At 38.5% G+C, this 17,759-nt stretch overlaps 1 protein-coding gene across 6 annotated transcripts in view; it reads left to right on the top strand.

Annotated features, from left to right (window-relative positions):
* Nucleotides 1-954: 954 nt before the first annotated feature.
* The window catches only part of CNOT4 (CCR4-NOT transcription complex subunit 4), a 137,062-nt gene continuing 120,257 nt past the window's right edge, over nt 955-17,759 (top strand). For all 6 annotated transcript variants that reach the window (XM_011235241.3, XM_011235239.3, XM_002927618.4 and 3 more), the window contains exon 1: nt 955-1,189. The gene's annotated coding sequence lies outside the window, so the exon portion shown is untranslated. The remainder of the gene's footprint in view (nt 1,190-17,759) is intronic.

Raw genomic sequence — 17,759 nt, 5'->3', positions numbered from 1 at the left:
AATTTTGTGTTTTACTCGCCGTCTTCCCATGTATACAACAGTGCCAGACACACAGGAGGAGCTCAGTGAATACCTGCTGTATGTACGGGCGAAGAATACACGCAATAAGCAAAACTGAGTGCTTCGAGCGCCCCTTACACCAGAGTTCTAGGAGGCAAGCGGGAGTCACCAGGAACTTGATTTTTGTGATTAAGAATTCCTCGGCGCTCGCAGGGATTGCGAGTACCTTCTCACATTCTTTACGTGTACTGATGTGTGGTGGTTTGTGAACTTCATGCACAGAGGCTGTACAGGTAGAACACCGAACTAATTTGCAGCGAAGTCCACGTAATTTCAAATTTTGATCATCAGAAACCCGTTTTTTGTAAGTGCACGGTCTATCGTTCTTACAGGACGATCTGGGATACCCCTTCGCTGGAGATTAACGATGAGGAGGGGATCAAGGGTGGCGGCTCCGAAATGCGCCAAGCTCGGGAAACGACTTAACGTTCACTTTTCGCAAACAGACGCCAACTCAGAATCAAATTCTCACCTTAGATCAAATCCCGCACTCCTCCTACCTGCAACCTGACTCTAACCCGCCCGTTTGATACCTATGGTGGGCGGGGCAGAAAGGAGCCGTTCCCGGCTCTCCCCAAATTGGTTAAACTCGCCCGAGTTCTGGTATTCCATTTCTGAGCAAACACCGAGCAAAGGGAGCAGCCAACGAAGACCGCCGACTAGATGACAGCGGAGCTTCACACGCGGACAGAGAACGAAGCAAAACACGAAGAAAGGCAGTAACCTAGCGGCCACGTGAGGAGGGCGATCCCGTCCGCCCTCCGAGCGAGAACTTCAACTCCCGGCTTGCAGCTGGGCGGTTATCCTCCGCGGACTATAACTCCCAGGGTGCTGTGGGAGCGACCGCCCGCCTCGCCTCCCGCCCCTCCCCCGCCCCTCCCGGCCGGATCAGCGTGCGCCTGCGCACCGGAGGCCGGAGGAGTCTTACCCTAATGTAAGATGGTGGCCCGTCTGGCTGTGGATCCCACTGAAAGCTGAGAGTCTGTCTCTCAGCCGTAAAGGTCGGACTCGCTGAAGCAATCAGGCCCTGTTCTGAAGAGTTTTTTCCCCGACACTCGTTCAGTGGTCTCTTGTGAGGACGCGGCAGCGCGTGGAGTCGGCTAAGGGAAAAGCGAGGCAAGGCAGGCGGGTGAGTCTATGCGGGGCTGGGCTTAGGGGAAACCCGGGGCTGACCGGCTACGAGAGAGCGGAGGCTTCGCTGGGACTGTGCAGGCCGCACCCCCCTTTCTCCCCACCCCCCGCCTCATCTTCACCCTCCTCCTTCTTGGTCTTCCTCCTCCTCCTCCTCTTCCTCGCTCTCCCCTCTACGCCACAGCAGTTACCACCAGGAAAAGGGAGCGGGGCAGAAGGCGGCGCGGCGCTCCGTCGAAAATTTCCTCAATTGGGGAGCCGAGGCGGATTCTCGCTTCCAGCTCTCTCCCCTGCGTTTCTGTAGGGGCAGAAATCTTGAGTCTCAGTACTCCCTTGTTTTCCCAGCCCTCTCTCCTCTCCCTGACGTCCTTGTCCCAGTAGCCCCCGTCTCCCAAGACCAAAGCCATCACTTCCACGCTGACCCGAGTTGCTGCTGCTCGTCAGTCCCACTACTCATTGCCCACTCGTCCTGCTGTTTGTTTTTTGCTCCATTGCTACCACTCTGGAGTTAGCCTTTGCCCCCCTCTTGTGCTTGCAGTCAGCCCCTACTCTGTCTGCCACTCTAGCGCTTTTTCCGATTTGCAGTCGTTCCCTTAACCACATCTGTCATTTTAAAGCTGCCCCTTAAGTATCTAGATGCTGCTCCTGCTCGTTCTAACCCACCTGTTTCACAGCTTTCTTGGGAATTGTCCATTCCTTCCCTCTTTTCTATACAGATTCTTTCAACACACACTTCCAGAAAAAAAGGGATGCCCCGTGTTGGCCCCTGAAAAGTCAAGTTGGGAAGTGAATTGAGTGAGGTAGGATACTGTTAAACGTTACGAGTGAAGATCATTTATTCAGGCTACTCGCGAAAGGAACGTTTTCTTTTGGCTTTCAGTGATCTATTTGTGGATTATTCGCTCTGTTGGGACGTGGGGGTTTGTGTGTGTGTGTGTGTGTGTGTGTGTGTGTGTGTGTTTTCCTTCTCTTCTATTTTTGACCGGCTTCTCCCTGCTACTGAGCATTCTAGTGAATTACCTTTCCCCGGGACACTTAATGTGAACTCTGATGATACCAACAAATATTAGCCTAGGCATTTCAAAATAAGATAAATCTGGCATACAATCAAATTAATCTGTGAGCTCCGCAAGAAAATATGAGATTTTTATTACCTGCTGGTTATATGTGGGTTACAGATCCTTTCCATATTGAAAATTGATTATTGAGTTATATTTGAGGGTCACCTTAATTGGTGACATATTTATGGTTCCGGTGGAAATTTCCTTTCCACCCAATATCAGACTTACTTAATATTTTTGGATTTGGGAAGGTCTCTCTTTTAACATTTCTAGAATGGTAGGTATCTGAATAAATTGTCTTTTTTCAAAAATTCATTAGGTATGTATGCAAAAGAAAAATGAAATTTTTTTCTCAAAAAGTAAATCCCCATTTTTTTCCACAGAAAAGAAGGGGGCTGGGAAAAGAAATGACAAAGCTGTGCTCTTATATGCATTTGTTGGCACTCACCGTCATTATTATCTACATTAAAAAGCAAAAAACTAGGAGCAAGGGGTGGCTGATGATGTCCATTTTTTTGATGAAAGCAAAATTGAAATGCCCTGACTAATGGTATAAGGAGCCTGTAATCACACCACTGTGAAATAAAGAATTATCAGAAAAGCAAACAGAATTACATAGATCAGATACATACATTTCAACATTTCGAGTTTAAACATAAATAAGACACTGTGTTGTATGTAAAAATGTTAAAAGTCACAGTAGCAATCTCATGCATCAGTATACCTCTTATTTGCAAAAGTAATAATACCTCAAGTGTAAATACAAATACAGTTACCCTTTGAATCACTTTTGCACATTGTATGATTTTTATAAATTTTACCTATAATATTTGAGAAATCTTCATTTGGCATTCTATTTACTTGGTAGTGATAAATGGTCTACTTTATCAAATGTAAACCAAGGTTAGAAAAGCTGTTTATAAAACTTCCTTCTTCTTTTAGCCACTGAAGCCCCAATTTGGGGAAACTAAATAAATCCCTACTCTCTGAGAATTATAAGCAATTTATATAGCAAGCCTTGTCCTGAGTTATAACTTGAGGTTTTTCTTTAAAAAATTACATTTAGTTTATTAGTACGAATGTGTTTAATACAATTGATCTTCAACTCTAAGTTAAAGTATATATCATTTTCTTTTGTCATACACTGGTAGAGCAGCTTTCCACTTTGTACCTGCAAATAATACCAACACACAGGTTTAGGAAACCCTTGGCAGTCATACTTGGCTGATTAGTAAGCAGTGTGTTCTAGGAGAGGACTGTTTGTCTGGCAGACAAGTGTAAATGATATTAATACATCTTTTGGTTTGTAAAGATATATTAGCTCACTAAATATATTCTCAAGTAGTTTTCTGCACTCTATACTTTTCTCCTGCAATCGTCAGATTCTTAGTTTCTGCACTTGGAAGTCAGAATGAATTTACTTTGGGATCTTTAGTACGTTTGAAGGAGGTATTTAAATTTCTTTAACACTTTGATAGGAAATTGGTAGCTGTAATTTCAGAATATTTTTGTATGGTTTAAGTTTTTAGATGTAACTTGAGGAACATTGCAACTTCATACTTAACGTGGATTTTGTTTGTTCTTTTTCTGATAGTTTGGAATACTTTCTGCTGGGTTCAGTAGTTGAATTTTTGAGATGAATGGATGATTCCTATTAGAAGGTTTTGAACATGAATTACTTTAAGTTAACTTACTATATAAAATTTGTTTCCATAAAATTGCATAGACAAGTCTTTATTAGGATGAGACAGTTATAATCAAATGACAAAATGCAGGAAAAGAAAATTTTGTACTGTCCTTCACCTTCACTAGCAATAACTTTCAACTTACTGCTTTGTAAAAGAGACTGTTGCTTAAGGTTGAACTTCTTTCATTAGGGGAATTTTATTTTAAAAATGATTTTAATGGCTTAAGAGAAAGAAAACATTTTCTTAGTTTAAGCAGTATGATTTTAGAAGGCTTCCCTTTCCATTCCTACTCGTGGTTTTAAGGTGAAGCTACACTCTTCATTTTAGTGTGGGTGTGCACGTGTCTTGTACCTGCAAATAATACTCAATTGAATCTATTTCAACATGTTATTGTTTTTATAGACCATTCAAGTGGAATAGTTTTAATTTGTGGAAACTTCAGCCTCTGATGAAAATTCAGTTAGCTTTCTGTCATTGAGTGTAGTACTGTCTTGACTTTTTGTGAAGGAAGATACTTCTAGCTCATTTGATTCCAAAGAAAAACAGTAGGGAAATAGGTTATAGAGATTTTTAGTGTTCTAGAAATAGTATAACTAGAATGTACCACATACTTTTCTCAAAGGATTTCTTAATCTAAGTGGAACTTGTAAATGGTTTTTATCCCACTGGAATACCATGTATTGGATGAAACTTAACACATTCTGAGGTTTAAAAATTTTTATATACTTCAGAGATACTAGGAAAAATCTACAAATGCCCATTCTTATATATAAAATGTGTCAATATGTCAACATCCTTGGTATCCTAAAGATATAAATATTTTTTTCTCGGAATTTAAGACTGTGCAAATTATAAAGATGGCATAATTTACTCAGTCATGTAGTGATGCAAGGAAAGAAGATAAGTGGGACTTTTTAATCACATATTTAGTGGTTTTTCTGAAAGAACTTTTTTCCAAATTGCTTTTAATCTTGTTATTACGTGGTCTTTATTAGAAAAGAGTGTGTGGTAAATGTTAACTTTTTTAAGTGTAGTAATATAATCCAGTGGGTTTTGTCATATTTCTTTTTCATGGTATAATTCTTTTACTTTTTAATCAGAAATTAGTTTATGGAAGAGAAAATTTCAACACTATTTTGGCCCTTGGATTAGGTTTCCCATAGAAGATTTTTTTTTTCATGAGAAGGAAGAACTTAGATGCTACCAAAAAAGTGATGATTACTTTTGCTTGCCAGAAAAAGTTAATTTTTAAGATAGTACAAGTATAAGGGAATTTGAGGATGAGTTTTTTTTTTTCTCCTAAGAACTTTATTTGTGAGGAAGGTTTCATTCTTACTACACCCTGTTTATACAAGAGTGTTGTCCTGTTTTAAACTTTAATTGCATTGGGGGATGAGGAGATGATACATTGCTATGAGGATAAATCTTGCTATTTGTATATGTGTCTTTCAGATATCATTTCAAAAACAAATACTTTTTTAGTTATGGCAACTAAAGTCTTACCTCTTGAGTGTTTAGAGACAATATGAAGAGGGAAAATCAAAATAATCATATTGCTTTATTCCTAAAACCAGTTTGGAAAAAAAAAATAAGTCAAGGCAAAATAAGCAGTGTAATTAGAAGAATAAAATGCCAACATTTAAAGGTAGCTAGTGTTGCCTTCCTGCTTTTGAAAGAAGTTAATGAATGATGTAGGGAACATACTGATTGAAATTTGAAAAGTAGCTATAGACTGAAATATCAAAGGGGTGGAGCATTCCTTAGCAGCAGCAAACAGACACATTGTCATTAAGCCAAATATCTGAAATTTCTTACACATGTTTTCCAATCTTTGAAATAAAGAGGAGGTGCTAATTTTTCTGATTATTTAAGAACCTATTCATTCATTCCCTGTCGAGGACAGTAGGTGTCTTCAGATTGTGAATTTCCTGAGATAATACTGGCCGATTTGTGTTATTGCACTTTGATTGTAGCAACGTTGTTTTTTTTTTTTTTTTCCCCACTTTCACTGTGCTTACGACTTTTTCCTGATGTTTTTTATTTTCTGAGGTTTGGATGGACCTTTTTGTGAATGCTGTAATTGAATGAAAATTTGAAATATGTTTTAAACAGTATTGCTTTTGGTAGTAAGATGAATTATTCTTTTGATAGAGAGCCCCTCCCATTTTGATCACATTTTTTTCTTTTAACTTACTTTTTTTTTTTTTTTAAGATTTTATTTATTTATTTGACAGAGACAGACAGCCAACGAGAGAGGGAACACAAGCAGGGGGAGTGGGAGAGGAAGAGGCAGGCTCCCAGTGGAGGAGCCCGATGTGGGGCTCGATCCCAGGATGCTGGGATCACGCCCTGAGCCGAAGGCAGACGCTTAACGACTGAGCCACCCAGGCGCCCCTCCTTTAACTTATTTTATTAATTCTTAGAATTAGGATGCTGCAAGTTCCCTGTCAAATTAGATCTTTCCAAAAGTTTTTTTCTTACTCTGAATTGGGACCTTGGTATTTGTTGAGTAAAGAAAATGTTATGATGTATTTTGGTTTTGTCATTTAAAATGAATTAAAGACATTATTAGTACTTAAAAAAATATTAATGTGAAAAATTTTAAACAAGCGTAAAAGTAGACACCAACTTCTTTGTAGTTGTCACTCAGCTGCAAAGATTATCACCTCATAACCAATCTGGTTTCACCTCTACCCCTACTTACTTTACCTGTCATCCCTCTGCTCTTTTACCTAGATTATTTTGAAGCAAATCCTAGTCATCACATTATTGCATTTGTACTGGAACTCTTTTGACATAATAAAATAAAATACCTTGATTTTTTTATCAAGATTATTTAATCAGTTTGTCTTTGAGTACTTATAGATCCACTTTTTGCACTATGACCCAGCCTCTTAAGAGTTGATCATCTTGGGGCGCCTGGGTGGCACAGCGGTTAAGCGTCTGCCTTCGGCTCAGGGCGTGATCCCGCGTTATGGGTTCGAGCCCCACGTCAGGCTCCTCTGCTATGAGCCTGCTTCTTCCTCTCCTACTCCCCGTGCTTGTGTTCCCTCTCTCGCTGGCTGTCTCTATCCTGTCAAATAAATAAATAAAATCTTTAAAAAAAAAAAAAAGAGTTGATCATCTTGTTGGGTAAACTTTAATAATAATATAACTAGCACTATCCAAAGCAGTATACAAATAATGTGCAGTATACATAGTCTGGGTCCAGTATGTCAGTGTAGGGATATCTTCAGACTGAAGTTCTAGTATTGAGGCTTCTTAGAGAAAGTGGAACTTGAATAAAGAACTTATACCATCTGCATAGGGAGAGCATCTCCAGAAGGAGAACATTCCATACGTGAGCAAACACTGACTGTGACCATCATAATGTGAGAGGGATGTAAGTAGTCTGACCTCAGTGGAACAAGGTCTTAATTTCTGGGAATGGTGTCAGATAAATTAGTATACTAGGATAGCGGTAGGTTATGAAAAGTATATTCAGTGTCAGGTCGAGTTTGATCTGCTAAACTGTAAGGAACAATTAGAGTTGGTCAGGAGGCAGGAGATAACATATTAAAGGTGCGCTTTTTTTTTTTTTTAAAAGAAAAATTGCTTTTTAGTAAGGTGCATCATATTTTGGGGTTGACAGTTAAGTTGAATATGAAAAATTAATGAGTAGGCCACTGAGGAAAGGGGCCATGGAGAGAAGTAAATGTTGAAATTCTAGAGGATTTGACAGCTAATGGATTTCATCTTCTCTTCAGTCCCTTACATTCAGAAATAACACTAAGGTTTTCGAGAACTGAAGAAATGTTGATTTATCTTTTATAGTAAACTTCAATTTATTAGCCAAGCTTAGCTTTTGGAATGGAAGTGATGCGTGATATGCGATATATAACAACCTTANCCTTACATTCAGAAATAACACTAAGGTTTTCGAGAACTGAAGAAATGTTGATTTATCTTTTATAGTAAACTTCAATTTATTAGCCAAGCTTAGCTTTTGGAATGGAAGTGATGCGTGATATGCGATATATAACAACCTTAAAAAATTTCTGTAGAAAATAGCTACCAGTGTCTAAAAAATAATTTTAGATATTCTTTCACTGGGGAATGAGAGTTTGGAAAATAAAGACGTGTTAATTATATGATAGTAAGAGGGGCACCTGGGTTGTTTGTTAGGTTAAGCGTCCAATCTCAGCTCAGGTCATGATCTCAGGGTTCTGGGATTGAGCCCCGCATTGGGCTCCACATTCAATGCAGAGTCTGCTTGAGATTCTCTCCTCCCTCTGCACCCTCCCCCTGTGCTTGAGCGCTCTCTCTCTCTCTCAAAAAAAAAAATTACATGATAGTAAGAAATGGAACATATTTCATTTGTAAAAGAGAAATTTATGCCTCGTCTGCTTCTTATGTGTGACTGAGTTCAGAAGGAGTATTAGGAAACTTTTATCTGAGCAGCTTATAACCAGTGTATGTTATTAAATATCTGTAAAGTTTAATAATGACCTGACGAGAGCAAAAGAAATGGTAGAAAATTATTATGAAGTAGGGCACTAACTATTGTCAGCTCCAAGCTCCCTTGAGGATGGGTTAAGTTTAGGTCAGCAGGCTAGAGAAGAATGTAGGGACATTATTAAATGCAAATGTGTTGTTTGATTTAATTCGTTATGCTCTTCTTTGCAAAGATATTAATAAAAATAGATCTGGTTAAACAGCCATATTTTTATTTGGAATTTTTCTTAAGTTATGAGACTCCTGAAGTTCTTTTCTTGTTTAATTGACTCTTCATTAAACCAGCTTTCTTCATCTGTTTGTATTTCTGGAAAATTTTGTGCTTGTTTTGTGAAGGCAAATTTTATATTTTGTCTTAAAGGCAGGGGAGTAGATTTCTTGCCTCTGGCTTTGTAAATAATCGATGAATAATACTGTATTGCCATTTATTCTTTTACTGTTTCCTTCAATATCACATGTATTCCTTCTCTATAGTATATAGCATGTGCATCTTAAGGATTCTCACAGAGTCTGAAAACACCTCCAGCTGAGGGTGCTTGCAACAACTTCAGAATTAAATTTATCTTTATTCACCAATCATTTTTGGTCCTAGTGTTATAAAAGATATGACCTACCAAAATGCCATGGACCCTTTAGGTACTTAGGAAGTAGTGATAAGGATAGGAAATATTGATAAGGATACGGATGATGATGCAACATAGTACATTATTGGGACATGTCTTTTTCCTCAACATTCCCTCAATCCTACGACCTCCTTGCTCCTGGTAACATGACAGAGCTATTTTTGACATTTTTTACTTCTTTATTTAGCTGGTCATGTGTGCTTTCTAATATGGTCACTAGAATGGAAAGCTGTTGCCTTCTTGGGGGTTTAACAGGGGTTTTAATGTGTTAATTTTGGATTTAAGATTGAGTTGAGATCCCTTCATGCAGGAGAATTTTGGGAAGCATTATATGTGTTTCTAATTGCCACCAGTGAATGTGGGAGGGAAGTAAGTATCAAATACACAGTATAAAAGAACCTTAGTATTTGAGAAGATCTTTAGTGGTAGCTGCCAATCCATTCTTTTCCCAAGAAGTTTTAATTTAGTCCCTTGGAGTATGAACCCATTTATGAAAGTCACAGTGGCTGGTAGTGGAGAGGACATGGTTCCCTGCTCCAAAAAACCTCTCTCAATTTTAATAACTTAAATAAATCTCAGATTATTAATAGTTTGCGCTTTTTTTTTTTCATTCATGCAGTTCTTGGGAAGGAGCTGACTTGATGTGAGTGACTTTGGGGTTGCCTTAGGTGGCCAGGTGGGTAGGTGTATTGTAAACCCAGGAAAGGAGAGGGGAGGCAGAAAATAAAGTGAGAAGACTTCAGATTCTAGCAATGGCGACTCTGCCTTTTTGACCAAAGCATTGACAGCACTGGCTCCTTTGCTGCCTTTGGTTGCATACTTCAGGTTGTTTTTGTTGTTTTTGGGGTTTTTTAAAAAAGATTTATTTATTTTAGAGAGAGATAGAATGAGCGTGGTGGGGAGGGGCAGAGGGAGAGAGAGAGAATCCCAAGTAGGCTCCACACCCAGCACAGAGCCTGACATGGGGCTCAATATCATGACCCTGAGATCATGACCTGAGCTGAAACCAAGAGTTGGGACACTTAACCGACTGTGTCCCCCAGGTGCCTCAGGGTCTTTTTTTTTTTTTTTTTTTTTTAATTTAAACTGTTAGTACGAGTTGGGAAGGCTACCAACTTTAGCCTTTTCCAAATCAAACTAGTGTCTTTGTCCAGCCTTGTGCATTTTAACCTCTACAGCACAAAACCTGACAGATTTGTGTCTTTTCTCTACCAGGAGAAAAGGGGAAACAGGAAAGAGAAGAAAAGGATAGGTATGATACTCCTCATCTGCTTATATGTTAGTGATGTATTATTCTAAGACTGTTTTATGGAAAATCCTCTGTCTTTTATTTTTAGTTTTATGTATTCAGTTATAAAATAGCTTAATGAATTTACAAAATGAGTCCTTAGGAACCTTTTAAAAGGTGCTTTGGTAGGGGCACCTGGGTGGCACAGCAGTTAAGCATCTGCCTTCGGCTCAGGGCGTGATCCCGGTGTTATGGGATCGAGCCCCACATCAGGCTCCTCCGCTATGAGCCTGCTTCTTCCTCTCCCACTCCCCCTGCTTGTGTTCCCTCTCTCGCTGGCTGTCTCTATCTCTGTCAAATAAATAAATAAAATCTTTAAAAAAAAAAAAAAGGTGCTTTGGTAGCCATGGAGTTAGTGATAGGTTGAAGAGTACCTATGTAAGTTGATGCTTGGTGGTACTTTTATGAGATTTCTTGCTTCTACTAAAATCTTTCCTGTCATACTGGACACAGTCCTAGATGTGAATTTTGCTTCTCAAAAGTAAAACTAGGAATCTCTTTTTAAGGTATCTACCTTCCCTGCATTGTATTCAAATCTATTTTGTTCCTGATGAAAGCCAAGTATGACAGTAAAATACTTCAGTACAGTCATGCTAACAAAAGAACTTTTGTTAGCCATGTGTCACCATGTAGTCTTTTGTCATGCCTAGAGAATATTTTCGGCAGCTTTGGTAAACTCTGAATAATACATGATGTGTTTGTGTTTACAGATTGTGTTTATTTTATTTACTACTAAATTCTACAATTTTTAAAACTTGGCATGATATTAAAGGATGTATTTTCTTCAGTATTTGAAGCAAAGGGCTAACGTAAATGATGTTTCATAGTTGAACATGGTTTTTAATAGCCTGTCATTTTCTCTTCAAGCCCTTTAAATTCTCCCCTGTTTTTATCTATTGCTACTACTGGGAGTATGCAGTGTGGTATGGAGCCAGACTGCCTAAATGTAAATCTTGGCTCTACCATTTATTACTTGTCAGACCTAGGGCAAGTTATTTTACCCTGTGTGGGCCTCAGCTTCCTCATTTGTAGCATGGAGATGTGAGGATTATCTGTGGAGTAAATGAGTTAATATAGGTAAAGTGCTTGGAATAGTATTTGGCATGTTGTAAAACCTGTATAAGTGTTTGCTATTATTATATATTATTATACATTTGAAAGAATAAAAAACATTCATTTTTGAAGACTCATTTTTTTTTATTCAGTATGGTTTTTAATGTTTAGGTACTAGACATATATTTTCAGTAGTTATTTGACAAGTTGGAAACACAAGTAATATATTTGAGGGGACAGTCAAAAGACTGGCCTGCCTGGAATTCTTTTGAATCGGAATATTAGAAAATGAAACTGGGTAGGTATGATAGAAAATGATTATGGAGTGTTTTGAACTGAGGCAAAGAAATTTAGATGTGGTTGTTCAGAGGGCAATCATTGCAATCATGGTAAAGTTCTTTTTTTTTTTTAAGTCAGGAGACTGATGTGTTTAAAATAGTATTTAGGGGAAGATGGTTTTGAGTGTCCTTGATAGCATAGAATTATTTGATTTTATGTGGACAGAGGGTTTTTTGTGTTTTGTTTTGTTTTGTTTTTTGTCTGTTCACTGATCTGCCTTAAATGGCCCAGCCAGTACCTCATAGATAGAGCTCAATAAATACTTATTGGATGAATGAATCTTAAGGGAGGCTGTGAGTTAACAGAGAGAGAAACACAAAGGACCCAAGTTAAACTTTTGGGACCTCTGCCTTTAAGGGTCGAAGTGTGAAAAAAAAATGTTATAAAAGGAATAATTGGAGAGGTAGAAGGAAGATGGAAAAGTTAAGTTTCAGAAAACAGTGAGATTTTCCAGTAGAGAGAAGTCACAAAGATGAGAATAGGAAAATCCAATATGGTATCGCTTCTGTTGTAAGAGGAAAAGAAAGTGACATAGTCCAGTACAACATTATACAGCATTCAAGGCAGTGAGAATAGAGAAAGCTCTTTGGCTTGTGCTGTGATGATCAAGAACCATGTTAAAGCAATTTCACTAGCCTGGGAATGTAAGTCAAATTGGGGGGAAGGTTAAGAAAGGTGTTAAGTGCAGACTCTACGTAAAGACCATTCAGTCTAGAAAATAACTGTAAAAATGGCAGGAAGACAAATTATAATAGCAGCTTTCATAGTTCTTGAAGGTGTACTATGAGGGATTCTATTTATTAGAAGAAAACTTGAGGCAGTTTGTGCTGAATGTTCTTGTTTCATAGTAGAGAAGACTACTCCACACGCTGCTTCAGGACTGTCTGCCACTTGCTAACTCTGTAACTCTCCCTTATCACATGGAGGCAATGATAGCATGTATTTCATAGATCTGTGATAAGGATTAAGTTACTGGATCTTTTAAAAACCCTTAGAACAATGCTTGGTATCTGGTAAATGTTCGATAAATGTTAGCTATTATCATCATACTGTTGAGGCAGGGAGTAGGATTGGAGTTTCACGTAGAAAAAGAAAAAAAAGCAATTAATGAAATTATTGCCAAGTAATGTCAAGAACTAAATGGAAAGGCCTTACTAAGAACCTTTGCTCTGGCTGTTCCCTCTGCCTGACGAGCACTTTTCCAGATATCCACATAGCTACCTCAACTCCTTCAGACCTTTGCTCAAATGATCTCCTTTCAATAAGGCCTACCCTGACTATTTCTTTACAGTTAGAACCCAGGCCCCCTCTCCCTTAATATTTGCATTGTTTTATTTTTTCTATAATATTTATCTTCATATCATATAATCCATTTATTCTTTATATATACTATTTGTTGCTGATTTCCATCTACTAGAATGGGGATATTTGTCCCCTGATGTATCCCAGGTTCTGGGAATAGTAGTTGGTACATTAGTAGCAGGTGCTTGGTATATGCTTGCTCAATTAATAAATTATTCTGCATTGAGGTGGGTTTTCTGAGATTGGTAAACACTACGTAGAAGTTGACCTCCAAAATTTCCTCTCCTTTCTGAAATAAGTCCATTTTAGTAGTGGTTTTCTTGGCAATCACTTGAGAAATCCATTTAGCTGAAGAAAGGAAAATGTAAGATGAATTTCTTTTTTGCTACATAATTATATTTTACATTTTGATTAGGTAATAAAAGCTTACCTTTGAGTGCTTATTAGATATTGGTACTGTTCTAACCTCTTTATTAGTTTTTAAAAATTCTACAACCTTACAAGTACATTATAGTTTCCTTGCAAGCCGTTATTAGGGATGAAGGGGAAGCCCTTTGCCCGGAGACTAAGCATGCTTCCCAAGACTGTTTGTTGTCTTCTTTTGACAGGGAGCTTCTTACATGTCATTCCTCACTCCAGCATTCACAGCCTTGACACTATTACTTGCCTGAAATATATCTGGACTAATCTCATTATATCCTTTATCCCTTTTTATGTCAGTTACCACTGGTCTCATGCTTTAATCCCCACAGGGTTCTGAACATTTCTAGTCTTTTCACTCCTCTCCATCATCAGCAAAATTTCTTCTATCCTTGTTTTTTTCCTGAACATTTTCCTCTACTTTCTACTTTTGAAAACACTTCTTCCCCTGCAGTCCTTTTACTTGTTGTCTATTAAGTTTTTCATTTTTTTCCTATATGCCATCATCAGAGGTCACTGGGGAGTCCCATGCACTATGATTGAAAACTGAATTTCCCATTCTGCCCTCCTCCATATAGGAGTTGAAGAGGGAGCCTGGTTCCACTGAGTCTGAAAAATGGGGCAGATACCTTCCATTCACCTCCCCTCCCTGAAACTTGTCTGTTAACAGGTTATTTTGTCCATAAACCCTTGTTTGCTGTCATCTGCTGCACTCTGGGTTACGTCTTCTCTTTTCTTGACTGTTATAGCTCCTAGCTCACTGTTATTCTTGCTGATACTCTGCCTCTTTTAATTCTTCATAATTTCAGCATATACCACCTCTGATCCTTCTACTATGGCCTTCTCTAAATTCTTCTCTAAAGATTTTGCTCACCATCTCATGTCAGTCACTCACTCCATGGTTGTATCTTACACCCTCTTATTACCAGTAAGTTGAACCCTTCCATGATTTTCAATTCATGCAGCCCCCTCTGCCATCTGTCTTTTCAGCTCATTCTACCTAATACCCTAACGCAACAACCTTTTACTATCATTAGGACTCCAGTCCACAGACTGTCCTTTGCCCCCTTGATGTTCTTTCTTCTTACCTATTATGCATTCATTACCTAGTGATCGATCATGATATTCATTCCCTTTCATATGCCCTCTACTCTCTTGCTCCTTTTTTACTTCTTCATACTTACTTGGCAAAACATCAACTCTAGTAAAGTCAGATTCTCTTGAGTACTTCACATCTGCACATGTGTGGCTAAAAGTGACTGAAGAATACAGCTATGATGAGCACTCTCAACTTTGAATTCATAGTAAGAAACCTCACGTGGCCCTTAATATTGTCTGGCACTCATAGTCTGTTTTCTTAGTCCATTCATTTTTCCCTTTCAAAGGTGACTTAGTTATACCCTTGCCTTTCTTCTCAGACTTCCAGCCTCCCTCCTTAGGTTCACTCTCAGTTGATGGACCTGCTTCCTCTTCCATTGAGAACAAAGAAGCCATCAGAACATTTACAGACTCCACCACCACATCTATGTACCTGATGGTCTGACTCACAGACCTTTGCCTTCCTTCTGTTACTATAGATGAACTGTCTTTGCTTCTGTCTAATCCAGTTCCTCTGATTAATGCATTCGATCCCATCCCCTTCCATTTACTCTGAACATTGCTCTAAGCAATTCTCTTCCCTCTCTTCAGATCGTTAATTTTTCCTTTTCTGGATCATTCCCATTAATGTGCAAACATGTTATAATTTTTATCCTCATAAAAATATCTTCTTTTGCTCTTCTCTATTTCCATTGCAGCAGAATCCCCTAAAGCATTGTCTAAATGTACTTGTTCTGGTTATTTTCTCATGTTTTCTCTGAAGCCTGTTCTAGTCAGGCTTTTGCCCCTACCACTCACTGTACTAAGATTGTTTTTGTTCAGGTCTCCTAACAATGACAATGGATCTAGGAGTCATTTCTTTGTATTATGTGATCAGTCTACATTTGACAAGTTATTTTCTCCTTCCTCTTTGATACACTTGTTTCATTTACCTTTTAGGATACCACATCCCCTTGGTTTTCCTTAAAACTTACTGGCTGCTCCTCCTTAGTCTTTCTTGGTAGATGCTCCTCTTTGCCTACCTCTAAACAGTGGAATATCCCAGGGCTCAGTACTTGGTTATCTTGTCTATTTACCCTCACTCCCTTGGTGATCTCTGCTAGTTTCATGGCTTTGAATATCTTCTTTTTTGGGGCAGGGTCGGGGGGTGGGCTTTGAATATCTTCTAAATGTTGATGAGTCTCAAATTTATTTCTCCAGAGTACTCTTCTCAACTCCAGATTTGTGTATCTAGTTGCCTACTTACTGTCTTCACTGGAATGACTGTTAAATATCTCAAACCAACATGTCCAAAATAGAATTCATGCTCTTTCTTCCCAAATCTGCCCTCCCCTACTTGATTCACCCACATAGCCTTCCTCATCTCAGAGGTTGGCAGCTTTCACTTGCTCAGGCTGGAAACCTTGGCATCATTCTCGACTCTCTTGCTCTCACACATTTATTCCATCAGGAAATTCTTGGCTCTGTCTTTGAAACATGTACAGAATTCAACCAGTTTTCACCATCTCTACGGCCACCGTCATCTCTTGCTGGATTGTGGCAGACTTCTGAGGGATTTCTCTACTTCTACCCTTTTCTCTATAGTTTGTTAATAATATAGCTGTTAGAATGATCTTTTGAAAATATCAGATGGCAATAAATCTTGTACATCTAAGAAATTTCATTTGAGTTGGTAAGATTAGAGATTATTCTAGTCAGTTTTATTTTACTAAATCTCATTGGTTCAGATGGCATATTTAATGTAGGCTTTGATTATACCCATTTTTATGGGTGGACAAAGAGTTGTCAGGGATGGTTCATGGTCTTCCTCTTTTCTCCTCACTAAACATCCTCCTTTTTTTTTTTTTTAAGATTTTATTTATGTATTTGAGGGTGCTCCTGCATGAGTGGGGGGAGGGGCAGAGGGAGAGGGAGAGAGACAAGCTGGCTCCATGCTCAGTGCTGCCAGGCTTGATCCCAGGACCCCAAGATCACGATCTGAGCCAAAGTCAGAGGCTTAACTGACTGAGCCATCTGGGTGGGTGCCCCACTAACCGTCGTCTTTTCAACCCTACACACAGAAAGACTTTACACCTGTATCCTTGAAGAAATTGGAAAAAGAAAGTCTGAGTTGGTTACTATTTCAGAAAGTTGCTTTGAATGGAAGAGTGGACCACCCTTTCTTAATAGAGATCTGCTGTTATTTCATTACTGCCTTTAGAACGTTTGTTTTCCCTCATCCCCTGCCAAATTTAATGGCCTTTCTACCCCTGCCCTTTTTGTTTTTTCCTACTCCCAGATGGAAGTGTTGTATTTCTTAACTTTTGGCTCTATTTGAATTAGTATTTTATACTCAACTCTCTTTTTACGTACCCTGAAACCCATTCTTAGGTCTGGGTTATGAGTTGGTTTTACTTTTGTGAATAGAGTTTCCAATAGAATGATACTGAACATGAACGTAGCAAAAGGGGAATTGATACAAATAGGTGAAAAAGAAATGATGTGTGTAATTGTGGGGGAAATGAATGTACTTGTCATAATGCTAATAATTTCTGGAGGAGTTATACTCTACTGCATATAAAGAAGCTTGGAGATTGGTGGGCAAGAACTTAACAGTTCATTTTTTTTTTATTTCTTTGTGTTCTTTTCTCTGAAGACACATGTTCTGTAATCAGTTTTTTTTTTTAAATTCCCTTTCAGAAAGTTTTCTTGTACTGGGATCAACAGTCATATCAAAATTATGATATTGTGTATATATTGCTATTGATTTCAGATCCTTTCAGATTATTGTACTTAATCTCTTGGTCTGTAGGTAGATATATGCCTGTTTTCTCAAGCCATTTCTTAGATCTTTGTGGTCCAATATGGTACCCATGAGCTACTGTTGGCTATTGAGCACTTGAAATGTGACTAGTCTGGGGTGCCTGGATGTCTCAGTCAACCAGTTAAGCATGTGACTTTTGATTTTGGCTCAGGTCATGATCTCAGACTCATGAGATCGAGCCCCAGGTGGGGCTCCATGCTCAGCACAGAGTCTGCTTGAGATTCTTTCTCCCTCTGCCCCTCCCCCTGCTCGTGCTCTCTCTAAATAAATTAATTAATTAAATACATAAATAAATAAAATCTTTAAAAAAAGAAAAATGTGGCCAGTCTGAATTGAGATGTGTGCTAAGTGTAAAATACTGGAGTTTGAATGCTTAGTACAAAAAGGTTATAAAATATC

The sequence above is a fragment of the Ailuropoda melanoleuca genome, chromosome 1 (assembly GCF_002007445.2).
Source record: "Ailuropoda melanoleuca isolate Jingjing chromosome 1, ASM200744v2, whole genome shotgun sequence".
Classification (NCBI taxonomy): Eukaryota; Metazoa; Chordata; class Mammalia; order Carnivora; family Ursidae; genus Ailuropoda; species Ailuropoda melanoleuca.
Note: the sequence above shows the minus strand (reverse complement) of the source record. Positions and strands in the feature narration are given on the sequence as shown.